Raw genomic sequence first — 27,965 nt, forward strand, 5'->3', positions numbered from 1 at the left:
GCAGAGGAAATATGGGAGTGATTTATCACAGGAAATACGAATGTAGGTTAGACGTTGACAACCTAGAAGAAATACAGTTCCCATCATCCCTGACCATTCGCTATGCTAGTTGGGGCTGATTGCTGTACAGTGGTACCTCAGGTTAAGAACTTAATTCGTTCTGGAGGTCTGTTCTTAACCTGAAACTGTTCTTAACCTGAGGTACCACTTTGGCTAATGGGGCCTCCCACTGCCGCTGAGTGATTTCTGTTCTTATCCTGAAGCAAAGTTCTTAACCTGAGGTACTATTTCTGGGTTAGTGGAGTCTGTAACCTGAAGCGTCTGTAACGCTTCATGAAGTTGGGGAAGGGTGGTGCAGATTCTAAGGAGACTATACAATATCACTGCATGCCCTCCAACATTCCTCAGATGAAAATAGGGACATTTCCCTCTCCCCCCCACAACTGACCCTCCTTGACCACCCAATCTCTTATCAGATTTCTTATCTACACACCAACAAATTAATTTTAGAAAAGGGCAAGATTAGATGCAGATGCACAAAGCATTTAAAAAACAACAAGAAGACTCCCTGCCCTTGGCCTGCATCTCATAGCCAGTGCATCACATGGGGCTGGGCCTTGGCAGAACCTCTCCTCTTCTTTGCCTGTTCTCCAGCAGCTGTTAGGAGCTGTCCAAGGGATGAGGCCAGCAGCAGTGGCGATGGAGAGGTCATAGAGATGCAACAGGATGCTTTCTTGCCACGGCAATTTGGGACAAGCACTGGCTCATCCTCCTCCCAGCAGCAGGGAATAGGGACATTCTGGGATCAAATCAGAAGCTGGGATAGCTTTTGTAATTCTGGGACTGTCCCTGGAAATCAGGACACTTGGAGGGTATGTCAGTGGCTGGCATGCCTTTGCTCCAAGGAACAATAAATTAACGCATCCTTTGACTTTTCCATATTTGTAGAGCTATGAGATAAATAATAAAACAACCCCTTCCCCGAAACTGTGTGTTGTTTTTCAGGAGAGAAACAAATGCTCTTTTCAATTCACCCCCCCGCCGCCCTCAATAATCCTGCAAATATCACTTGAAACCTCCAGTTATTTCTCACTGACTTGCTCACTGTCACACAAACTTAACTCACCAACCCAGCAGCTGGGCTGTAGGATGTCCTAGGCTGATGCTGTGATTGACCCTGGCCTGCATGACAGATGTCCCAAAATGACCTGAGTTGTGGCAAAGAGTGATCCTTTATTTGTCAACTGGAGAGCGGAGAACGTGCTCTGGCGAAGTCTGCTAAGCTAGTGAGATCACTGGCCAACTTAGCGTTAACAGGGAAAATTTGACAGGAAAAAAAAGAACGCCCCCATTTTTTTTTATTATGGATAAAAAGACTAGATGACAATGAATATATTCGTTACTTAGTGGTAAATAGCAGAAGCTTCTTAACGATAATAGTGCATCTCACATTTTTGCATTGTGAGGCTTTTTGAACAGAGGAAGTGAGGTATGAAGTGCCAAATTTCCACTTGCTGCCCTGGAAATTGTGCTTGAGATTTTCCTGGTGAGCAACGGCCACAGCAGTGATAGAAAACAGTAAGCGAAGATTATTTATTCACTTCTTATTTAAAGTTTTTCTGTGTTCATTATCCAATATCACTACCATAAAATCAAATAGAAAAGGACATTGAACTTCTTCCAAATCTGAAACAGGCACTATATGTTCTTCTGTTCTTCTGTTTCAATACACTTTTCATTTCTTTTACTAATTGCTTTATGTTTTTGGCAGCTGGTTCATTTTATTGCCATTATCATTTGTTTCTATATCAAACAATCAAATTGAAATACAGCTGATCTAGATATTGTTTGCCATATTTTTAAATTATGAATAGTTATAACAAGTTTAAGTAACCCTTGCCTCAAGTATTTCCACTAAAAATGGCACTGCAGTAAAGGTACGTTTGGTGTACAATACTGTATTGTTGAAGCAGAGGATTTCAGGATAATTTTTCCCATTTATCCCCAATTAAAATTCTATACTCCGGATCTAAAGCAAACTCATCCAGCTAAAAGCCATAAAATCTTATACTCATTAATGTGCAATCAAGACTTTCTATCTTTTTATTCTGTGTGGAAAACTACAGCAGTCGCAACATCGGCAGGGAGTCCTATAATGCAACTGTGGAATATTTTAGAATGATTAATCTATTGCAGCAGTAAAAGTCTCCAAAAGGTTATTAATTAAAAGAACTAATCTTGCATTTTGGGACTGCACAAATAATTGCTAGTAAATCCAATACCTCGGCTCACCAATGGGAGTTTACTTTAAATAACCTCTGAAAAGTATCTGACAAAGTTAATTGTGGTTCAGAATTTCCAATTTATGTAGAAGTAGCTAATAAAAAAGAATTTGTGTTATTTATCACCGCTGTCTTAAAGCTGTATTAAAATCCTATCCACAGCCAGTGTTTAGAACTTTTTTTCTGTCATTCTTTTGAACAGAACTGGTTTGCACCTGTTCTATTCAGTTACCACTGGTTCTTCCATCTTTCCTTTAGTCCATAGGCACCAGCTCCTAGGGGCCAAAGCACTTTCGGGGACCCCAATGTATATGTGTGTGTGTGTTTTTAGGGGGCCAGGCCCCCAGAGGTGTAGCAAGGTCAGGTGGTACCCGATGCGGAATTTTTTTTGTCACCCCCCCCCGCCCATGTCTCCTTGGCTGTCAGCCAAGCAACCCCCCTTCTCCCAGCTTGCTGTAGGCTTGGGAGTCACAGGCGGGGGCGCACCGAATGTCACCCTGCTTCAGAGAAGACACCTGTCCTCTCCCCTGCCTGCCTGCCTGCCTGTTTGCCTGCCTCCTCCACCAGGGAGCCTGGGCAGTGTGGCAACCCCCCGCCCGTGACTCCTAAGCCTACAGTGAGCCAGGGCAGAAGGATGGAGCTTTGCTGCTTTGCCGGTGGCCCTGACGGCCCATCAGGGCCGCCGCTTGCCATAGGCTTGGGAGTCATGGGCGGAGGTGTGTGCTGAATGTCACCCCCATTCAGGATGACCCCTGGTGTGACCTGCCCCCACAGAACCCCCATTGCTCCGCCCCTGCAGGCCCCCTCAGTGTTCAGAGGGTGTTAGGCTCTGGTTGAATGCTGTGTGTCTGCATTGGAAAATAGGAAAGGAAAGGGGCAATATTCTCAGGGCTAAGAACAAATACAGTGGTACCTCGGGTTACAGACACTTCAGGTTACAGGTGCTTCAGGTTACAGATTCCGCTAACCCAGAAATAGTACCTCGGGTTAAGAACTTTGCTTCAGGATGAGAACAGAAATCACACGGCAGCGGCAGTGGGAGGCCCCATTAGCTAAAGTGGTACCTCAGGTTAAGAACAGTTTCAGTTTAAGAACTGACCTCCAAAACGAATTAAGTTCTTAACCCGAGGTACCACTGTACAGTACACACACACACACACACACACACACACACACACACACACACACATCCCACTGCCCCTTACAAATCACCAAAACCTGCTAGTTTTCACTTGCCCTTATACGGAACTAGATTTTCTTATCCCTTACCTGTTTTAAGCTTTTCTCTTCCCCACAATGCCTCATGGCCACTTTAAAACAGTAGAAGGTGGAACAAGAGCCAGAGGTAAACACTCTGAAGCCTAACATTCCTCCAGGGCTGACTTGAACGTTCTCAAAGACTTCAAACGAATCTTGCTTTCATATATAATAGAAAAAAGTTGCACTACGTTCTACAGTTGAACCTTGTCAATCTCTTTTGCTTTCCAAGCAGGCAAGGTGAACCAGTTGCTGATGGCGTGGCTGCCACATGTAACCTTACTTTGTTTCCTGCAAATCAACACACATCTGTGCCTCTGAATCACAATCCATTTATCTGAAGCAAAGGAAGTGTTCTGTTGAGACTTTGATATGCAATTCTGTGTGAAAGTCTTTTCTGCAGCATTTTTGACAATCGCTTTTATGATTCAAAATGAAACAAAGGCCAGAAAGCGAGGGGGGAACTTTAGGTGTTGGTTCTGCAGCTTCTTCTTTGGGGAACGGAGAAAACAATCACTTTTCAGCAGCTGACTGTTTATATATTCCCCCTAGTTTGCCAGTTTCACCTGCATTATTGCAGGGAGAGGAGTTGCTTCTTCTGCAATTCTTAGATGAATAATTCTGACTATGGTTGTATACGCACAAAACTCTGGCACTGTAATCATTCCCTGGTTGACCGGCAGAAGGAAAATTCCCCAAGGGACAACCTCAGCCTGGAAATTACCTCCCAACTCAAAAGCATCTAAACTCTTAAACCGTTTGGATGTAATGATGATTTCAAACAATAATTTCTGAGCAAGGCTCTTTGCAAATAATTTCCAGGAGCAAAATGCACCAGGAGAATTGCAGTGCAACAGGCTTAATCTATGGAACAATTGTAGTGATTGTTATTTAGGAAACAAATGAAGACTGTTCATGTAAGACAGAGTACCAATATAGCGATAAGTTACCTGAAAGTTCTGATGAAATGTTTCACTTGGCTCTGGGCTCCAAGAGACAAACAGGAGTTGGTAACTTGGGACTAGTTTTCATAGAGGTGGAAAACCAGTGACTTGCCTGTAGTCTTTCAGACTGCAGGCGTGGGTGGTGTTTGTGGGGGTGTTACTTGATGGAAAGCTAGCATACAAGGGAAAAGGTTCTGTTAACCTAGTTTTCTATATGAGGGGCTGGTGGAATATGAATTACTGCCTGCAGTCTAAATTGATACAATCCAGACAAAGGTCTATCAGGGATACAACAATGGTTTGGGCGCAATGATGGCTACCATTTTAGGAATGCAAAATCAATAGGATTGTGTTTTAAAATTCTTGCCTGTTTTTTCCTGGACGACCAGGTGTATGCCGAACGCCAACTTGGATCAATTTCTACATATGACAGCTGCCATAATGATGAAGGATATATTCCCTTTCGTTTTAAATTTGATTATGGTTAAATTAACGAACAGCAAATGCCGGCAGATTGCACACATATTCTTATAATAAGTAAAGAACTTTCTATGCCCAAGATGTTATCCTTTTATTTTTTGCTATTTTAAAAATGGACAATACATTTAGGGCCCGGGGTTATAATTGTTCGACCTTATTGGGTTAGGAATGGCAAGAGATCCTCTCTCCTTCCACTTAAACCAGCACACCAATAATATATATATATATATATATATATATATATATATGCTTTCGTAGATTTTCACGGGTACAGGAATGCAGGTTTTGGTGTCTTCGGGTGTCTTCCCGTGTAAGAGTCGGGGTGTCTGTGCGACGTTTCGACGAGGTCTCACTCGTCATCTTCAGGCTGGTGCTTTCGGCTTCTTGTTACTGGAACAGAGCAGAATCTGGTGTTTGAGTTCCTATAAATACTGTTGAGGGGTGTGGTGTATAGCCTCCAACGTTCTGGGCAGAGAGGAAGTTCCTAGATTAGTGTGCCTTTTCTTCTTTTGTTCCTTAATTACTTGAGGGATATTTTGAGTGATTTCATGAGTGATATTCTGAATACCACTGGGTGGGTCATTAAGTGTAGATTAGTTGCTAAAGCTTTCGTGTCTTGACCTCTTGAGCTTGTGAAGAGTTTTTCTGAGAAGATGGCTGTGCTGCATTTAGTTGTGCTCTGGCTTGGCTTCGTGTATAGGGGCGAGCTGTGGTTTTGTGCCTTGTGCCAGCCAGATCTGTGTAGGGATTGCAGGGGGGTGCAGCATCCGGAGGTGCCACTATAGTTTGGCTACTGGATGGAGTCTGTAATATGTCTGTGGAGAGGGTCTGGGTTTGGGTCTGGTGTGGTTGATTGGTGACGGCGTTCTGTGTGCCTCTGGTTCTGGTGTCGGTTTTTGTGGGGAGGGCTAATTTCCAGATGTCTGGCAGGCGGGACGTGTCGTCACGCTTGTTCATGTTGTGAGGGTGTTTCTCTATCTCGATGGCTTCCATGATTATTCTCTTGTGGTGATGTTCCATGTTAAAGAGCAATTTGGAATCTGCAAAATTAATTTCGTGTCCTGTTTCTTTCATGTGTTGGAAAAGAGAGGAAGTTTTTTCTTCTTTTTTGACGGCATTCTTGTGTTCTGCGATACGTGCATTTATTCGTCTGTTTGTTTGTCCAATGTACGTGGCTGGGCAGACTTTGCAGGGTATTTCATAGACCCCTTGGTTTTCCAGCTGGATTTTGTCTTTTGGGTTTCTGAGGATATTGGCTATTTTTTGGTTGGTGCAGAAGGCTGTTTTGATATTGTGTTTATGGAGGATTTTGCTGATTTTGTCTGTAGTGCCCTTGATATAAGGACGGAGGGCCATGCCATTGTTTTCTTCTGTGTCTTGGTTTTTGGGGGGTGTTTCTTTTTGGATTAGCTTCGTAACCCTGTTTTTCTGGTATCCATTGGCGATTAACACATTTGAGAGATTCTGTAACTCAGTTGTCAAGTGGTCTTTGTCAGCCAGGCGTTTGGTTCTGGAGATGAGAGTCTTGGCTACGGAGTTTATTTGTGCAGGGTGGTGGTGTGATTGTGCATGTAAGTAGCGGTTGGTGTGTGTTTTTTTCCGGTAGATAGTGTGTCCTAGGGAGCCATCAGGTTTTTTGTAGATTAGGACGTCAAGAAAGGGGAGTTGGTTGTTGTCTTCTATTTCCATAGTGAATTGTATTTTGGGGTGTAGGCTGTTGAGATGTGTGAGGAAGCTATCTAGTTTTTCTTTCCCGTGTGGCCAAATTACAAAGGTGTCGTCAACATATCTGAGCCAAAGTTTGGGTTTGTGTTCTGACTTGTCTAAAGCATTGGTTTCAAAGTGTTCCATGTACAAATTTGCGATGACCGGTGAGAGGGGTGATCCCATAGGTGCTCCTTCTATCTGTTTGTATCTTTGTCCATTGTGGATGAAGTACGTGTTGGTTAGGCAGTGGTTGGTCAGGTCCAGGATGTATTTGGGGGGGTTGTATTTGTTTTGAATGGCTGTCAAGGCTTCATTAATGGGCACTTGAGTGAAGAGAGATACCACATCGAAGCTCACAAGTAGGTCATCGGGATGTAGGTATTGCTTCTTTATTGTTTCTATGAACTGGAAGGAGTTAGTAACGTGTGAAGCGATGGATTCTGCATAGGGCTGAAGTTGCTTAGCGAGAAATTTAGCGAGATTTTGTAGAGGTGAGCCTATGGAGCTGACTATTGGTCTGAGTGGTGTTCCTTCTTTGTGTATCTTGGGGAGACCGTAGAGTTTGGGGCATCTGGATTATTTTTCTCTGGGGATGATTCTTAGCTGGATTTCTTCACTGATAGGAGAGGCTTTTATTTTGGATTTGGTGGTTTTTTCCAGATAGGTGGTGGGATCTGTTTTTATAGGTTGGTAGGTAGGGTCTTGGAGTAGATTTGATAGTTTTGCTTGGTAGTCCGATGTGTTCATCACAACAGTGGCGTTGCCTTTGTCTGCTGGGAGAATGATTATGTTGTTGTCTTTCCTCAGGTTGGTGAGTGCTTTCTGTTCTTCTTTGTGTAAATTGCTTCTGGGTGGTTTGCTGGAGCAGAGGATGTTGGTGACTTCAAGTCTGATTTTATTGGCTTCATCTGGGTCGATTTTGGTCAGGCTAGCTTCGACTCCGCATATGATGTTTTCCGTGGGGATGCGTCTCGGGGCGACTGCAAAGTTGAAACCTTTGGAGAGTACTTAGGTTTCAGTTGGGGTGAGGATCCTGTCTGATATGTTATGTACTGTTTGTTTCATGGGTTGTTGTGGAGGGTGGCTGGGTTTCTGGCGTTTCTCTAGTTTGTAGAGTTTGTTGGTGTGTCTGTCTGTCTTATGTGAGGTCTCAGTTTCAGCTCTCCAGACGGCTAGTTGTTTGCATTTGTCCCAGAGTGCAGGGTGGATTTTGTTACATAGTTTGAGGTGAAGAGTGAGCAGATCTTTGTTGGTTTGGTTTAGTAGGTATCTTTTCTTATGTATTTCGTTTCTGATTAGGGATAGTTCAGTTCGTTTCAGGATCCTTTCGGTAGCTGGGGTTTTAGAGTGGAATTTAAGTTGGAAGCATGTGGGAGTTAAGTTGTTGTCTCGGCAGTTGCGTAGGAACAGGAGATCACATAAGATGGTGGCTCTTCGGATTTCTAGTTTCTCGTAGGTTCTTGTCAGCTGGAATTTTCACGGGTACAGGAATGCAGGTTTGGTGTCTTCGGGTGACTCTTACACGGGAAGACACCCGAAGACACCAAAACCTGCATTCCTGTACCCGTGAAAATCTACGAAAGCAAATATCTCACCTCTACGGGGAGGAAACCTTCCAGCTGACAAGAACCTACGAGAAACTAGAAATCCGAAGAGCCACCATCTTATGTGATCTCCTGTTCCTACGCAACTGCCGAGACAACAACTTAACTCCCACATGCTTCCAACTTAAATTCCACTCTAAAACCCCAGCTACCGAAAGGATCCTGAAACGAACTGAACTATCCCTAATCAGAAACGAAATACATAAGAAAAGATACCTACTAAACCAAACCAACAAAGATCTGCTCACTCTTCACCTCAAACTATGTAACAAAATCCACCCTGCACTCTGGGACAAATGCAAACAACTAGCCGTCTGGAGAGCTGAAACTGAGACCTCACATAAGACAGACAGACACACCAACAAACTCTACAAACTAGAGAAACGCCAGAAACCCAGCCACCCTCCACAACAACCCATGAAACAAACAGTACATAACATATCAGACAGGATCCTCACCCCAACTGAAACCTAAGTACTCTCCAAAGGTTTCAACTTTGCAGTCGCCCCGAGACGCATCCCCACGGAAAACATCATATGCGGAGTCGAAGCTAGCCTGACCAAAATCGACCCAGATGAAGCCAATAAAATCAGACTTGAAGTCACCAACATCCTCTGCTCCAGCAAACCACCCAGAAGCAATTTACACAAAGAAGAACAGAAAGCACTCACCAACCTGAGGAAAGACAACAACATAATCATTCTCCCAGCAGACAAAGGCAACGCCACTGTTGTGATGAACACATCGGACTACCAAGCAAAACTATCAAATCTACTCCAAGACCCTACCTACCAACCTATAAAAACAGATCCCACCACCTATCTGGAAAAAACCACCAAATCCAAAATAAAAGCCTCTCCTATCAGTGAAGAAATCCAGCTAAGAATCATCCCCAGAGAAAAATAATCCAGATGCCCCAAACTCTACGGTCTCCCCAAGATACACAAAGAAGGAACACCACTCAGACCAATAGTCAGCTCCATAGGCTCACCTCTACAAAATCTCGCTAAATTTCTCGCTAAGCAACTTCAGCCCTATGCAGAATCCATCGCTTCACACGTTACTAACTCCTTCCAGTTCATAGAAACAATAAAGAAGCAATACCTACATCCCGATGACCTACTTGTGAGCTTCGATGTGGTATCTCTCTTCACTCAAGTGCCCATTAATGAAGCCTTGACAGCCATTCAAAACAAATACAACCCCCCCAAATACATCCTGGACCTGACCAACCACTGCCTAACCAACACGTACTTCATCCACAATGGACAAAGATACAAACAGATAGAAGGAGCACCTATGGGATCACCCCTCTCACCGGTCATCGCAAATTTGTACATGGAACACTTTGAAACCAATGCTTTAGACAAGTCAGAACACAAACCCAAACTTTGGCTCAGATATGTTGACGACACCTTTGTAATTTGGCCACACGGGAAAGAAAAACTAGATAGCTTCCTCACACATCTCAACAGCCTACACCCCAAAATACAATTCACTATGGAAATAGAAGACAACAACCAACTCCCCTTTCTTGACGTCCTAATCTACAAAAAACCTGATGGCTCCCTAGGACACACTATCTACCGGAAAAAAACACACACCAACCGCTACTTACATGCACAATCACACCACCACCCTGCACAAATAAACTCCGTAGCCAAGACTCTCATCTCCAGAACCAAACGCCTGGCTGACAAAGACCACTTGACAACTGAGTTACAGAATCTCTCAAATGTGTTAATCGCCAATGGATACCAGAAAAACAGGGTTACGAAGCTAATCCAAAAAGAAACACCCCCCAAAAACCAAGACACAGAAGAAAACAATGGCATGGCCCTCCTTCCTTATATCAAGGGCACTACAGACAAAATCAGCAAAATCCTCCATAAACACAATATCAAAACAGCCTTCTGCACCAACCAAAAAATAGCCAATATCCTCAGAAACCCAAAAGACAAAATCCAGCTGGAAAACCAAGGGGTCTATGAAATACCCTGCAAAGTCTGCCCAGCCACGTACATTGGACAAACAAACAGACGAATAAATGCACGTATCGCAGAACACAAGAATGCCGTCAAAAAAGAAGAAAAAACTTCCTCTCTTTTCCAACACATGAAAGAAACAGGACACGAAATTAATTTTGCAGATTCCAAATTGCTCTTTAACATGGAACATCACCACAAGAGAATAATCATGGAAGCCATCGAGATAGAGAAACACCCTCACAACATGAACAAGCGTGACGACACGTCCCGCCTGCCAGACATCTGGAAATTAGCCCTCCCCACAAAAACCGACACCAGAACCAGAGGCACACAGAACGCCGTCACCAATCAACCACACCAGACCCAAACCCAGACCCTCTCCACAGACATATTACAGACTCCATCCAGTAGCCAAACTATAGTGGCACCTCCGGATGCTGCACCCCCCTGCAATCCCTACACAGATCTGGCTGGCACAAGGCACAAAACCACAGCTCGCCCCTATACACGAAGCCAAGCCAGAGCACAACTAAATGCAGCACAGCCATCTTCTCAGAAAAACTCTTCACAAGCTCAAGAGGTCAAGACACGAAAGCTTTAGCAACTAATCTACACTTAATGACCCACCCAGTGGTATTCAGAATATCACTCATGAAATCACTCAAAATATCCCTCAAGTAATTAAGGAACAAAAGAAGAAAAGGCACACTAATCTAGGAACTTCCTCTCTGCCCAGAACGTTGGAGGCTATACACCACACCCCTCAACAGTATTTATAGGAACTCAAACACCAGATTCTGCTCTGTTCCAGTAACAAGAAGCCGAAAGCACCAGCCTGAAGATGACGAGTGAGACCTCGTCGAAACGTCGCACAGACACCCCGACTCTTACACGGGAAGACACCCGAAGACACCAAAACCTGCGCATATATATATATATATATATATATATATATATATATAAAATTACCCAGAATAAGTGAACAGTAACTGCTTTGGTCATTGTTAGCCATGTGAAATTAATACTTGCTTTTCTCTGGTGTAAGCCGCTGTCCACTGTGGCCATACATTATAAATGGAGGGCACTTTAATTTGCTTCTACTATGGTATTTGCAGCAGATCCATTTAGAGCTATAAAATGAATGAGCGTGAAAAAGAGATGAAACCACATTTCTCTGGAATAATTTGTTTTTGCAAAGAAGCAGGTATGTGGTATAATTAAGCAGGGATGTCAGTGAACAAGGCAGGGACTTTTAACAGGTGCATCTTAATTATCCATAACCAACGAAGATTAAGCAACAAGCAAATGATCCCCTGGACTGATGCCTGTATGAAATAGGCTGCGCTTATTTGCACGAGACACAGCTGTCATTTCTTAATGACAACTGAAGGGAAACAAGCATCAAGCTGCATCTAATCATTTTAAGAAAGAGAGAAATGTGGAGGGAGAGTCGGAGGAAATCACCAATCGGGAATTTAGCATACAGCCTTACTAGTTTATTTGGGGCAGATGTATGACTCTGCCGGGGCTGCTTCCTTATGAGGGCCTTTGATATACGATATATACGATATACGATATCTTTATTGTCATTGTCCCATACAGAACAATGAAATTGAAAAACTACATAAAACATTCAAAAACCCCTAAAAACTCTGAGACCCCATTTTAAAATACACTATACTATACTATACTATACTATACTATACTATACTATACTATACTATAAAAACCCCTAAAAACTCTGATACCCCATTTTAAAATACACTATACTATACTATAAAATACACTATACTAAAAAATACACTATACTATAGAGACCCCTTATGCTGAGTTTAGAACCAGAATTGCATTTGCGTAGAAACTGTTTCTCAGGTGGCTAGTCCTGGTCTTTATAACCCTATACCTTCTTCCAGAAGGCAGAAGCTGAAATAAATCATTTCCGGGGAGCGCACTATCCGGTGCTATCTCTGCTGCTATCTTATGACACCTGGCAGCATAGATTTGATCTAAGGTGGGAAGAGTGCACCCAATTACCGCATTTTTTGCTCTATAAGACTCATTTTTCCCTCCTAAAAAGTAAGGGGGAAAGTGTGTGCGTCTTATGGAGCGAATGCAGGCTGCACAGCTATCCCAGAAGCCAGAACAGCAGGTGGGATTGCTGCTTTCACTGCGCAGTGATCCCTCTTGCTGTTCTGGCTTCTGAGATTCAAAATATTTTTTTCTTGTTTTCCTCCTCCAAAAACTAGGTGCGTCTTATAGAGTGAAAAATACGGTATTCTCTCCGCAGTCTTTACAACCCTGGACAGCATTGTTTTTTCCCTGGCCATTTTTTCAATCCAAGTCAGTGATTTTCTTCAAGAAAAATAAGTGCTGGACCTCACCACGAAGTTGTTACAGTAAGTTGCGGAGCACCTCACATTCCCCACCTCTCATTCTCTTATATTCAGGCAGATGGCTAGGGCTGCATGGAAGGGCCCTCATGCAAACTTGTGTGTGTGTGCATCACTATAGGCCTGGTTGGAAAGCTTAAAGCCTTCCTTTGCTTAATGGGAGATGGACTGAAGAAAAGGAAATACGATATGGTCATGCCCTGTATTTCACAGCTAGGAGTTAGGTGGAGTCATAGCTCTTTTTAAAGAAGTGTAGACTTGCACACGCTGGCCAACTTCCCTTTTGGATTGAAATGTTCATTTTGGCCTTCTCCGAAGTACGTAAAGTTTTCTATGGCTCACCAGAACTCAGACTGCAGACTTCATTTCCCACTATAACCCTAGTGGGTAGTGCTATTTTGGTGTGGTGTGTGTCAGACTCACAGCTGAAAACCCTCTAATTTTAATTATTTATAAATTGTATTTTTATTAACAACCAACAAGGCGAAAGAAACTACCAAATAGACTTGTGCAATTCTTAAATACAGTTTGCTACAAAAGTGGTAGCAAACCACTTTTGTACTGTCAGCAGGTTTAAAGAAACGTTTCCCCTTAAAGATGGTAGAATCAAGGCTTCAGAGACAGATACTTCCAAAAGGAAACTAACCCATTAATCATATATCTTCCCTTCGCTGCGGCAACCCTCATTAATTGATGGTTCCCACTTTCCAAAGTTCTGGGAAGCTCTTCAAATTCTCCCTCTGGAATGCAAAGAGAATCAATGTGCAGCCCAGTTGCCTCTCCTGTTGCATTGCCAATAGATATCATGCCATTGATGCAGCTGTATCTTGCAGACAAGTTGTGTCTCAATGGAACATCTCAATGGAACATCTCAGTGGAAAAAGCCCTAACACACATGCTCTCCTGAATGGAAAGCTACATTCTCACAGACTGTTGATAAAGAGATCCCTTCTCTTCATGAAATCCATTTCATTGCTTCGTCTGTTGAATAGAAAACACCTGAGTTTTCTGATTAAGGTGTCATCCTCAATTTCACCATACATGAAAGCAGAGCAGCGAGCACCCACTCCTTGGTTGCACATAACGTCTAATCCTGCTTTCTTTCCTAGAATGCCATAAAACTATTTCTTCGTATGAACAGTGAAGATGTAAGAACCATTTATCATCCTCCTGTGCTGGCTGCCATGATGCATTACTTTGTATATTTTTCCTTTAATCAACAGAAGCCATTGGCAGCCAAACCAGACTGGGACCAACAACAGACAATATTATTGAAGAAACTCCTTCTGTGATCTTTTTATGAAATGTAGTATACTACAGCTGCTGCTACTACTAATAAACCAAATTAACACGGTGGGGAATAAATATCTCAGATTATAATACAAACTGTAGCAAAATATATTGTTTAAACAGTGAGAAACCAATTCCCCCCCTCTCCAGTTTAAGAGCTATCCATATCAGTATGGGTGCTGATCATACCCATGCTCCCATAAGCATAATGGCCAGATGTGATTATATTATTAATATTTATTTATATTTATTTATTTATTTATTTATTCAGTTTGTATACCACCCTTCATCCGATGATCACAAGGCAGTTCACAACATAAAAATACAAAATGAGAACATGAAATACATAATAAAACAAAAACAAGCCAATAGCCCCCTTCCCACAAACACATTTGAAAGGCCATAGATTGCTTAATCAGCCAAAGGCCTGGCTATAGAGAAACATTTTCAGCTGGCACCTAAAGATATGTAATGCAAGTGTCAGGCAAGCCACCTTGAGAAGAGCATTCCACAAATGTGGGACCACTGCAGAAAAGGCCCATTCTTGTGCTGCCTGCCTATGGACCTCTCATGGAGGATGCACACAGACTAGGACCACAGATGATGGCCACAGGATCTGGGTCAGTCCATTCCAGTTCTCCTGCTGCAGCAACTCTTAGGAATTGTTCTATTTTAAGTCATGCTGTTAAGGACACAGATAGAACATCTGACAAGACTGAGATGCTTCCCCGTTGATTCTTTTCCCCTATGATGCTTGCATTTGAAACATCAGTTCTTAAATCTCTGTCTTCAGCAGTTGGGTTCTCAATGAGTACTTTATACCACTTGACATTTAGGAAGCTGGCAGATACTTTCCCACTACAATTTCTTAGAGACCAATCTAGAGCAGGACTCATCTACTAACTTGAAGATTAAGCACTCTCTGCATAGGTTCACTTTCTGGATATCTGCCTCAGTTGCTTCCACCTATTAGGTGACTATGATATGATCCACTGTTTATCATCACTGAAACGCACAGAGAGGAACTCAACGAAGTGCTAAGGCCATTGTTCCAGATTCAGCTAGGTAGCCGTGTTGGTCTGACGCAGTCAGAATATATGTATCTGAAGAAGTGTGCATGCACACGAAAGCTTATACCAAGAACAAACTTAGTTGGTCTCTAAGGTGCTATTGGACAATTTTTTAATTTTTTAATATATTTTGTCCATTGTTCCTTCATTTCAGCTTGCCAGATGAAACAATATCCCTCTCCTTCCTGCACATGCCTAGCAGAGGAGAGAGGAGAAATCCCCATTGCGCTAGTGGAAGTCTTTGCATGGGCTTCCACTAGCAGGACTTGTTGGCTGAATCCAGCCTGGGAGGTTTACCTGAAGGCTGCCATAATTCTGAAAGCCAAGCTGCTTTATGTGGATGCTGGAACAATGAGAGCTGGCATAGCAGAGCAACCACAAGAGTGATCTGCGAGTCAGCAAATTAACGGTTCAAAGCGACCATGAATTCAAAATAAGTGACCTTAGGTGAGCTGCTATTTGCTCAATCTTACAGTCTGATTCTGCATATGTGTACTCAGACGTGTGTGTTTAATAGGGCTTACTCCCAAGATTGCATTTTTAGCTCCTGACAGAAATCAGTGGCACCTTATACAAGTCTACCTAATATGCCCGTTGTAAGGATTACTGAGATAATGTATACAAAATATTTGAATTATGCTGTATAAATCCTGAGGGTGGTAGTCAACTATGTTTTATTCAGAGTAGTCCCATTGAAATTAATATAAGTTTCATCAGAGGCTAATTCAGTATAAAACTTAGTTGAATAATAAAGCAAATAACAACACACAAAAAAACCTTCATGCAAAATCCTGTAATTCAAAGGTGTACTAAGAATACATGCCAAAAATTAAAATTAAATGATAAATACAGCAAGCACCTTTAAACATCCATGAACAATTCTACAAGTTGCTAAACCTAAATTAAATGGGCTCATACTGACACAATACTATTCCCCCCCCCCCACATGTCTGGTGAATCTAAAATATTAAAATTCAATGCAAATAATTTCAGTCCCTTGAATTTTTCTTTTATACGCATGCCATTTTAAACAGTGCTGGCTCCTGATCATGCCTTGTGCATGACAATACATGCATGCAGCTGTTTCATGAACACAACTCTCCACACATGGGACAAAGGCCCAAAGTGATGAGCTAGGTGTTTGGTAGTATAGGAATCCATGTATGGACAATGCATGTAGAAGAGGCAGAAAAGGAAGTGATAAGGTATTAAACCACAGGAACAAGTGAGCTCTCCAAAATTTGGCTTGGACTGAATAGTTAGCTAATCCCCCCCCCAAACAAGAAGAGATTGTTTTTCTGATCCCACCTCCACACCCCATTGCCCAGGAGCCCCACAATGCTGAAGCACATTCCCGTTTACTTTTTAAAAAGCTGTAAGGTGTGGTGGTGTGAGCAGCAAAGAAATTCCTTCTCTCCCTTTCTCTGACACTGCATGGATTAGCAGTGTATGTGTTGGCTCATAGGTTACATAGTTCCCTCCAGAGGTGCCAGCTTCTCCAGCGTATTAAGGGGGCAACGACACATGACTTCCTGATGTCGTGAGAAGCCAGGGGGCAGAGCTGAACACCCTCTGAAAATTGAGGGGACCTTACTCCCTCAAAAACTACATGGCGGACAAAACTGCCTTGGTCCCCAGGAATTGGTGCCTATGGTTCCCTCAAAGACTGCCGCAAAGGGAGGAAGGCAGTGGGGGAATGGGAAACCACTCTTTTCTTTCTATGGAATCTCCTGCCTATAGACAATCCTGAAATATATTTACAAATCTGGTGATTTAAGCACAGCTGAAAGGCGGCATGGAAGGCTCTCTTTTGGGCACCTTTAAACTTCAAGTACAATAGCTCTCCAGTGTCAAGGTGAAATCTGTAACAGCTAAATCTTTATGACAGCATAAAATCTCAAGCACCACAGTGCCTCATTGGCATGCTGCAACTCACCAGCAAATCGACTGACTTCTCCAAAGAGCAGGGATACGCTGCATCATCCAGTCAGAACAAGGGCATGGGACAGAGATTCCTGCATCTGAAATGGAGTAAAAAAAATATCAATAGGCTTCACATCATTAACGTTTAACCAGGAAAAAGTAGTCGTAAGTTAAATAAGAAAATGCACTGGTACCCTCAGAACATTTATGAAACACTCAAAAATGATGGCATTCTCAGAGCGAGAGAAATAAAGGTAAGAGTAATAAGAAATACAAGTTAGGATTGCTCCAAATATTCTCCTGACTTGGTTTTTAAGCAGGAAACAACTATCTGGGCTGAGGGGGTGAAGGAGAAGCATTTCCCAAAGTGGAGTTTAATTTTGAATATTTGTTTTTCCCAGTCCTGCTTTGTACCATCATTTTTGCTAGCTAATAGTGCAGGAAAGTCATTATAAAAATTCAGTATCAGCGCTCTTCCCTCCCCTTCTAGGATTAGTCACATTGGTGTTGAAGAATCAGCATCCTATGTAGTCAACTGGGTTTGGCTACGCCAAGGGGCAAACAAAGAAAATTTAAAGAGTGTGACACAAAAGAACATGTGGCGATTTTTGAAGCACCTGCAGAAAAATTGTCAAAGGGTGCAGTGGGAAGTTACTTTTGGCCACCTCCTAGAAAAAAGTAAGTACTTTCATTTTAGCCCTAATCCTAATTACAAGAGTGTGAGGCACAGATTCAGTACATAATCTGCCTTTGCTAGATATTAAAGAATGAATATAAGAATTCTAGGCAGTTCCAAATTAATACCTCACGAGTCATACTACTGCCCGCCAGGGCATTAGACGTTCCTCTCTCTCTATGCCTTTGTCCTGTGAGAAGGCCCCTTCAGAAAACTTCAAAAGTCGTTTACATTTCAGCTTGGGGAGCTGCGTTTCAAAGATAAGTTCAGAGGTTCAGCTGGACATGTACAAGCCCTGAGGCATACCTAATGACCTCTCTGGAGTGTGACCACTGTTTTATAGCAACAGTATCTTCCATAATTCTTGTTTAAACCTTGGACATGTCCCAGATCGGCAGCTTCTTGCTCCATCAGCTTCCAGTTTTCATTTTTTTTAAATGAAAGGCTGCTTCTGTCTGTTCCCACTGCCCATGTCAGAGTTGTGTCTCACCTGACAGTAAGAGCTGTTCGACAGTGGAATTTGCTGCCAAGGAGTGTGGTGGAGTCTCCTTCTTTGGATCCAGTTACAGATAGGTAGCCGTGTTGGTCTGCCATAGTCAAAATAAAAAAATTCCTTCCTGTAGCACCTTAAAGACCAACTAAGTTAGTTCTTGGTATAAGCTTTCGTGTGGGTGTATCTGAAGAAGTGTGCATGCACACGAAAGCTTATACCAAGAACTAACTTAGTTGGTCTTTAAGGTGCTACTGGAAGGAATTTTTTTATTATTCCTTCTTTGGAGGTCTTTAAGCAGAGGCTTGACAACCATATGTCAGGAGTGCTCTGATGGTGTTTCCTGCTTGGCAGGGGGTTGGACTCGATGGCCCTTGTGGTCTTTTCCAACTCTATGATTCTATGATCTTTTACACTGGAATTGTTCTGCCTTGCCAATGGTCGAAGGAACAACACTTTTCATAGGTGAGAGAATGTGAGAGTGAATAAGCCATTAGCTATATGGCTGGTGTGATGTGCAGCAATAGCACTGCTGGAATGGACAATAGTGTGTGTGTGTGTGTGTGTTTGTGTGTTGATTCAGGAATTATTTTAATGAGCATGGTTTCTATCAAAGGTACAAAAGTTAAGTGAGTTGGTCCACCCTGCATTGTGCCTGCACAAACTGATTAGATTTTACCTACGTAACCGACTGTCAATACTTGACATTTCACTGCTAAAGCAATTAAGTCTGTCAAGGAGTACGGTTCACAATAATACAAAGTGTCAAATATGTGGTACAGTTCACAATATCACACGGGAGACTTTTCATATTAAATAAATATATATTAGAATCCTGTTGCAGACTAACTTGTAACTTTCCTGCTTTGAATTATGACTTTATAGTCAAAGAATTTTTTTAAAAAGGAAATCACATTTGAAAGATTAAAAGGATTTTGTGCTAAAATATTCTGTGATGATGCCTGGGGTCTATTCACATAATAGAGCTTTTAAAATGCAGCATCTATTGAAAGAGGTACATTATTATAAATGAAGTAACTGAAAGAATACCTTTCACAGAAAAAAACCTTACTATTCACCTCCTCCTGATTCATCTATTTTAAATGTAAGACAAAAAACATGAACCAGTTTTTAAAAACAAACAAACAAACAAACAAACAAACAAACAAACACCTTTTATCAAGTTTTAGACTAGGAGAAGCAAGTAAACGAGCAGTTTATGTGAAAATGCCAAACTAGCCAAAATGAAGGATGGTTTTTAGTTTCACTTTTTCCATTTCAATACCTTCAGGGTTACAGTGTGTACAAAGCTTTAGAAGGTCACAGGTTCACCATCCTTCATTTAAGGCTTTAGAAAGGTTAAAACCAGCACTTCAAATTGTGCACAGAAACAAAAGCCCCTTTCTCCAATAACCTCATAGTGACTAGACCCTGTCAACGACATGGCTGCCATGTTCTGAACCAGCTGATGTTCCCAAAGTCTTGACTGGATATTACTTAATTGTGGGCAAGGTTACAATCAGCCAACCACACCTACAACCAGGCAGGCTCTACTATTTATTTAATTTGGTTAGAAAGATTGGTGGCATAAATAGTGTTATTTCCAAGAAACCATGGTTGAGGCAGGGAAACATGGATGGAATTTCAACAAATTCAGCAGCTCTTACAAGTGTTCACAAATGTTCAAAGGGAGCAAGAAAAGGGCTGTGGCAACTACAAAGCTTCCCTCATGGTTCACCTCATCCCATCTTGTTAAAAAAGAAATCCTAACTCTGACCTTAATCCATCCTGCTTCATCACAGGGTTAGGACCTTTTTCTCAATGTTAGTGTGTCCTGCTGTGCAGCCACAAGCCTTCTGCTACTGTAGCCCAACACAGATTATCGGACTGAAAATGTGCCCACAAATCTTTGATTGATGTATTTAAATATAGCTTTATTTTTTTATTTATGCAGAAATAGAACATTTCAGCATGAAAGGAAAGCTAACTTTTATTCGGGGGCATTTATAAATTTTTGTTTTTTAATGATACAATTACAGAGTTCCCACTAACGCTAGTGTTTGATTACATGCCTAGAAGCAGAAGCTAAATGTTGTAATGGTAAGTCAAGCCAACATTACCACAAGCAAATGTTTTGACTTGTACTTAAAACAGATGAAAAAGATTGCTGATGGGAAGAGTGCAAGGAGGAGGGATGTAGGGTGGGAGGAAAAATATCAAAGTTAATAGCCGAAGGATGAAATAAAGCATGAATAGAATTTGAGGGATGGAGTCAAAAAACAGAAATGGGGCCGGGCTGGGGGCCGGGGAGGAGGAGGAGGAGAAAAGAAAGCTCCCAGTTAAAAAAACCCACATGATTTCTTTCATATCTGGAAGTTAACCAGCAGATTAATAGAGAATGGCATCAATTCTTCCATCCAGGATGACAAATCACTCACATTACAAAGCCTATCTGGTCAGATTAGGTTCTTAAAAGTGCATGGGAGGTTAAAGGAGTTACTGTGCTCAGAACAAAACTAATTATGTTACATGCAATGTGAGAGACAGCAACTGAAACGAAATACAGTGAGATCTTGGTTCTTGAACGGAATCAGTTCCAGGAGTCTGTTCGACTTCTGAAAAGTTCAAAAACCAAGGTGCGGCTTCTGATTGGCTGCAGGAGCTTCCTGCACTCAAGCGGATGCCGCGTCAGATGTCTGGCTTCTGAAAAACATTTGAAAACCAAAACACGTACTTCCAGGTTTTCAGCGTTGTGGAGCCGATCTGTTCATCAAGTAAGCAGTTCGAGAACCAAGGTTCCACTGTACTCAAGAGGACTCCCCCCCCCCACATAGAATTTCAACTTGGGCAAGGGGGACCTTAAATCTTTTTATGATCTCTTCTTATTGCAGGGAAATGCAACTTGTGACCCACCAAGCCAAATGCAGCTTAGCACCATGTATTGCAGCCCACCAGATGCTCAGTTGTCTCCCCCATTTTTGCACTCCTAGGCAGTTAAAAAGAGGATCAGGATATTGTCACAGACCTGGAAGGCCAGAATTCATGACTGGTGAGTTGCTTTCCACTTGGTTGGCCACAAGTGGTAAAGAGGCCTGAGTTTTCAGCTGCCCTGGTCAGCTTGCTGACTTCCCGCCACACTAGCTTTCAGTGGGTGGCTGTGCAAATGCTGACAGCTTGACAAAGCACACAAAATAGCATTTGCATGGCACCATCATCTGTTGAAAAGCTGTTCTCCTACTGGGATGTCAAAAGGCACCAAGTCTGGCACATGCCACTGGCATTCCTACAAGCAACTGAGTGTATAGCAACTCCAGCTGGAAGTCACTGCTGACTGACTGAAAACCACAGCTGTCGCACATGGAACCGATCATGAGAATATGCCCTTCGGTGGGAAAAAGGCCAGCTCAGTCTCTTGAGCAGGAGAAGGCCATGCCAACAGTTTTGCTTGACTTAAAATCACAGAATACCTCTAATATTCACTTATATTGTCACTTCCTTAAATAAACTTGCATAAAGACTATTTTAGAAATGTCTAATGAACACTACTACTTTGAAGGAGTTATTACAGCCACTGCAAGTCCACCATGAATGGAGGGACAGCCAGATATTGTTTATGAAGACTAAACCCCTGTGAAGCTAGCATGAAAGCAACAGGATTGCTCCCCCAGCTTGGAAGTGCAAAGGAGAAACGAAGCATTAACCTCACAGTTATACTGGACCTCAGGTGTACACATCATGTGTAAGAGACAAGACCCTCCCATTCCCCTTTCCATCTTGCTTATCAAGGTGAGCCTTCTGAGAGAGACTGGAGGTGGAGTGGTAGGCCCATGTTCTCTTCTCTAAAGCAGGGTTGGAAAACCTTTGACCCTCCAGATGTTGTTGGGCTTCCATTCCCATCAGCCTGAGACAGCATGACAAGAAATTAGGCGTGACGGGAGATTTAGCAACACATGGAGGGCCAAAAGTTCCTTAGCTCTGCTCTAAAGAAACACTGTGATTAGCTCACATCTTCTTATAAAGGCCCGCTATGCACAACAAATGCTGATCCAAATTTCTAATAGTTGCTTATAACATTTCTATCCCACCTTTCTTCCAATGAGCTCAGGTGGTGTACACAGAATTATCCATCTTAGTACCTCAGTAACAATATGGGGATGAGGTTGTGTGACTGCTCAAGGTCATCCAGTGAGCTCCATGCTGAGCAAACATGTGAATCCAGGTTTCTCCATACAGATAATCTACATACAAACCACACTGGCTTTTCTACACTACAGTGGCTCTCAAGCATTATGAAGTCTACTAATTTGCAACATATTTCCAGTTTTGGCTCCCAAAATACATGGTCTAGGTAGACTGATTTGATATGATTAATGATTATCCAAATGGAGTGCAATAGCCTGTCAAAACAATGAATATAAGAACAGAAGGTTCATTTCAAAAACAGTCAGGCCTTCTTATTTAGGTTCATAGGTCAAGCTAGGCAGCCTTCCCCAACTTGTTGTCCTCAAAATGTTGTAGAACACAATTACCATCAGTCCTAGCCAGTCCTAGTCAATGGTCAGGAATGAGAGTAACTGTATTCCTAAACCTCTGGTGGACACCATGTGGGGGGAGAATGAGCTAGAGTGTCACCAGTGAAAATAGCCTCTTGTTTTATTCCTACAAACCACAAAATATATAGCAAGAAAATCCCCATTCTCTTTACATTTTTTTTCTAGAGTGTCTATACGCAAACAGGATTCTCTGTTCATTCCACTGAATACATTTTGTGTTTCTCAGAAATGTGGTTCTTTAGGCTGTCACTCACCATTACCCGGAAAAGTAATTGAGACAGATATTAAAACACGATCTTGTGGAATTAATGAAGAAGGTTATCAGTCAAATGAAATCAAATGAGAAGAGCTTTAACTCCCCTTCTATTTTCACACAGAGAAGAAAATGAACTGCAGACAAATTTTTAATTGTTGTGGGCTAGACAAGATCAAGATGACAGACAAGGAGCACCACAGTGCAGGAAAAAAAGAAGACAGAGCCAAGGTTAACAATAAATAAATCAGACATGCAGTCCCTAACCCTCTTTGTACTTAAATCTCAAGGACCACAATTTTCATTAAACAAATGATGCACCAAGCAGTTTGCAGGATGGATTCAAACACATACTAGAATTGTAGGTTTGTGCACTTGAAGTGGATTAAAATGCACTGTCGTCCTAGCACTGAGTCCCTAGATGGACTTTGGGCAGTTTGAAAAGTGATGGGGAAAACAAACCATGAGCCTTAAGTCAAGACCCAACCTTGGCTACAGCTTGTAGTTTCTCTGGGGGAGATAAGCCACAATCCTGGGTTTGAATATCACGCCAAGCCAAACCATAGCTTGGCTCCAGGCAGCACAACAGCAGGAGGACCAGGAGAGGAGAGGAGTAAAGAGGCTGCAGTTTTTATTGCAAGGATCTGCACCCTTGTGTGTTTATGCTTAGCGATGGTTTGACTTAAGTGCTAAGTGTCAATCAGGCCACTTTGTATTCAGTGACACAGTAACTATAATAAGAAGAATAACAAGTGTCATATATGTATCGCTTCTAAATCTCATAGCCAGTGGCGGAGCAAGCTGATTGGGCGCCTGGGAGCAGGACACTCCAGCCAGGGCAGGACGCTCCGTGGGGCCTCCAAGGAGCCTGTTGCCTCCTCCCATTCAGCCGCCCTACAGCTGAGGGGGAGGTGGTGGGCGGACCGTTTGGGGCAGTGCGGAGCCTGTGTGCATAAGCCTCTTCCAGGAAAGACACATGGCTTAAGTGCGTTGCAGGCCCCATGGTGAGTGCTGCCCGGCAGTTTGTCACCCCGCCTCAGTGGTGACACCCGGGGCAGACCGCCCCCACCACACCCCCTTCCTCCACCCCTGCTCATAGCGCTGGTGCTGTGATGTTACCAAGTTTCAGTTATTATTTCAGCGAACTGAATCACAATTCTGAACCTTTAAAGGTAAAGGTAAAGGGACCCCTGACTGTTAGGTCCAATTGCGGATGACTCTGGGGTTGCGGCACTCATCTCACTTTACTGGCCGAGGGAGCCAGTGTACAGCTTCCAGGTCATGTGGCCAGAATGACTAAGCCGCTTCTGGCAAACCAGAGCAGCACACGGAAACGCCATTTACCTTCCCGCGGGAGCGGTACCTATTTATTTACTTGCACTTTGATGTGCTTTCAAACAGCTAGGTTGGCAGGAGCAGGGACTGAACAACTGGAGCTCATTTACGACCATTAATTTAAGGACTGCTATCTAGGTGGCTGACTGCCTGGAAGTCTCATCTGGTGAGATAGTATTTGCCCATCATCTGCCAATGACCAACAAATTCTGTTACATCCATTGAAATTATGTGGGAACTCATTGCAAACCAGATTAAGCCATCCATACTAGTCCACATATTTAAAATATGAGTGGCTTCTTAATTGGACAATTTGCCAATGACACGAGGAGAGAGAGAGCATCCCTAGGTTTAAAGGAAAATATTGTTCATGGATTCTAGCTAAAATGGGCCTGTGGACATAGCTAAATGAGAAGACCAAGGTGACTCTTCCCAGTTTCCAGACTCTACAGTAAACACAGAATGGAGCTCTCAAAGGGTTCACACAATGTAAAGGTCATAGGAGCCAACTCCTCGGGGCAGTGGGGGCTTCAGCTCGCACAATAAAATATTTAATAAAATGGCCAAAATATTTAAAGGTTCTGCCTCTGATGGGCATCCCTTGCCAGGGATGCAAGCAGGCAAACAAACTAACACCAACTGCACTGATCTCCTTAGCAGAAGTGGTACAAAATTGGAGAGATGCAGCTTCCAATTACCTCCCCTCTTTAACAGCACATTTGCAAGAAAATAATTGAAAATAGCTGAAATTAAAGCATGTGGAAAAAACCTAAAGGGTATTTCCAATGTTTCGTTCAAATCAGTCAACTACTAATCTAAATATGGCTACTTCCGAGAAAGAGAACAATCAAAGGAGGAATTTTATGTTAGCGCTTTGGAGAAAGAAAGGCAGATGGCTAGGAATGATAAAAAGGTAGCATTTTACAGGGAATGGTCTAATGCAGTACAAAGTATGTGGGTGTCCCTCTTTGTGCATTTTTGGTTAAAATATGGCAATAATTTGCAGAATAATAATAATAATAATAATAATAACAACAACAACAACAACAACAACAACATACAAATTCAATGAGCTGTACAGCATACTGAAGATGTTTGTCCATTACTTGATAATGAGCAAGCTTCACATCTCAGTTGTAAGGAGGGGAGAGCACTATTGTAAATACATATCAAATATTCACAAAATAATCATCTCAAGTAGGAAAAGGACAAAGAGAACATGTTGGAAATGAAGGTGAATTCAATGGTGCTTATTTAATAAATCAGTTTTCCATGGAGTTGGGCTTTTTGTTTTAGTTTTAAACACTACTACTAGGACAAATTACTATATTTCAGGTTGCATTTGCCACTGGAAAAGAGTGATATTTATGAATAATTCATCTAAAAATTAGCTTTCCCTCAATGCATTAAGCAGCCTCTCTTGATAAGGGTGATCTGAAATTGAAAAAATACTCAAGCAGCAAGTATTTTTAAAGGCAGGGGCATATGAATGCCAATAGAGATCCTGTTTCTACTATTCAAAGGACTTTATGTTATTCATAGCTATTCAAATTGAGTTGTTTTCTTTTATCTGAAAAAGGGACCACAAGCTTGAATAACAATTATAAATATTAACATATTAACTAACCAAGTGACATTAGTGCCAAAAAAAGAAAAGAAAATGCAACAAGCAAAAGAAAAAAGGAAGGACTTCAGGAACTGCAGCAGCACTAGAAGAAGAGGAGTTTGGATTTGATATCCCGCTTTATCACTACCCAAAGGAGTCTCAAAGTGGCTAACATTCTCCTTCCCCTTCCTCCCCCACAACAAACACTCTGTGAGGTGAGTGAGGCTGAGAGACTTCAGAGAAGGGTGACTAGCTCAAAGTCACCCAGCAGCTGCACGTGGAGGAGCGGAGGAGCGAACCCGGTTCACCAGATTACAAGTCTTCTGTTCTTAACCACTACACCACACTGGCTCTCCACACTAGTATCCAAAGTGCATCCATAGAGTCCCCCAACCTTTGGGGGCCTCTGGGCAAAACCTGGAAATCTAAGAACCAATAATGGGCAGTAAAATTATGCTGCTGCAGTTCCTGTGGAAGTAGCTCCATTAGGAAGCCATTTCATAGCCCCAAACAGGCAATGCCCAGAATTTTCCTTCCTTTCTCACTTCCCCAAAACAGGCCACACACACACACACACAGCGAGAGAGAGAGAGAGAGAGAGAGAGAGAGAGAGAGAGAGAGAGAGAGAATGGGAGGGTTCTCCTTTGCTGGAGGTATTTGCTATATATTCAGTGGTCTGTTTGCCTGAGCTTGAGTCTGGACCAAGGATTCAGAGCCCCTGTGTTTTGATTCGATACATGATACCCAATCACAGAACATTTCAGGATTTGGGCCTCTGCCATTGGCCCTTAAACTCTGAGTTATGATTCGCAGCTTGGAAGTTTAGACAGCCAATCACGTTGGGAGTGGGAGTGGCCCAGGCCTTCAGAAATGTATATATAAGCAGTTGCTTTGCCCCTGTTGTCTACTTCTGTTAGTTCAATAAAGTTTCTTGCTGTTATCACTTTGTCTTGCATTGTGGGAACCCACCTACAGTTTAATATTTATGTGGCAGCCACAATCTATCAAGAATGTTATGCTTGGATCCTGCATTGTAGTCCCTGTGTTTATTTAGCAGCATCCTGTACTAGATGACCTCTGAGGTCAATGATTATGGGGCCACACTAGTACACTTAACCTCAGGGGGCGGGGAATCCATGTTTGTCACATTTAAAACTCATTCAGCATTAAGATCCTTTTCCTCCCTGCACACCAGAGCACAGGCTCACTTTTCTTTTCACATTGTTTGCTCTTTTGGCATTTGTTCTCCTCTCTGAATCTGCTGGTTTTCCTCTGTCCCCAAACACTTACCGGTAGTTTCCACACTCATTTAGTTTCCATCCTCATTCATGTCTCCAGACTGGCTTTTTGTGCTAGTCAGAAAGGAAGGCTTTTTAAGCATTTCCCACACATTATCTGTTTTAATCAGGTTTTAATTGGCTGCTTTAGAAATGCATTTTTAACTAATTGTTACACACAGAGAGCCTTTGGGACCTACCCACAATTAAAAGCTTTAAAATCCCGGTTTCGGAAAAGAAAGAAACAAGGACTGTAGAGAAAGATCCTCATAAAAAAGGGCTCTCTAATGAGCCAGCTCTCATGTATTAAAAAATTTAAAATTAGAAATAGCAAGTCAATTCACAGCACCTCCTTGTTATTGTCAGTTACAGCTTTCTGGTCCTCAAAAGAGTTTTCACAACTCTGGGCTTGTCACATCTCTTTCAGGTAACCATTAGCCGCTCCAGTAACAGAAAATTAATTCGCAAGCTAGTTCTTTGGCTTGGCAGTTTCAAAGATTAGGGAGTTCCAAGTTTTGGCCTGTAAAGACAGCAAGCAGGTTTCTTCAGGAAACTTTTGCCATGAAGCAGCTGAAAAGGCAGGCTAGCTTGCATAGAGTGTCAATGACCTCGGCTGCTTCCAGATGACCTGTTTATTGAGCAGTCACCCCAGTTTATCTGCACAAGGTTTGTGAGGAGGTATGGCGACATCAACTATTTATTGAGCGTTCATTCTGCTTTGTTTGCAGGGAGGTGATATGATGTTGCATCAAGCAGTTGTCACCCCCTCCCACTTCTGTGCGCATTTCACTGTCATGGCAAAAAGCCTGCTTTGCGGAGCAGGGGAAGAGACCAAATCAG

At 42.4% G+C, this 27,965-nt stretch overlaps 1 long non-coding RNA gene across 2 annotated transcripts; it reads left to right on the plus strand.

The window, feature by feature from the left end:
* The first annotated feature begins 1,411 nt into the window (after positions 1-1,411).
* On the plus strand, positions 1,412-27,953 carry LOC309529960. Of its 2 annotated transcripts, none has more exons than XR_014218557.1 (4): positions 1,412-1,578; positions 21,092-21,150; positions 23,032-23,138; positions 27,854-27,953. It is a non-coding gene; the product is annotated as an uncharacterized lncRNA (long non-coding RNA). The 2 variants fall into 2 exon arrangements; XR_014218558.1 differs by lacking the exon at positions 1,412-1,578 and adding an exon at positions 17,517-17,613.
* The last annotated feature ends 12 nt before the right edge of the window (positions 27,954-27,965 follow it).

The sequence above is a fragment of the Podarcis vaucheri genome, assembly GCF_965113315.1.
Source record: "Podarcis vaucheri genome assembly, chromosome: 3".
In the NCBI taxonomy this organism is placed as follows: domain Eukaryota; kingdom Metazoa; phylum Chordata; class Lepidosauria; order Squamata; family Lacertidae; genus Podarcis; species Podarcis vaucheri.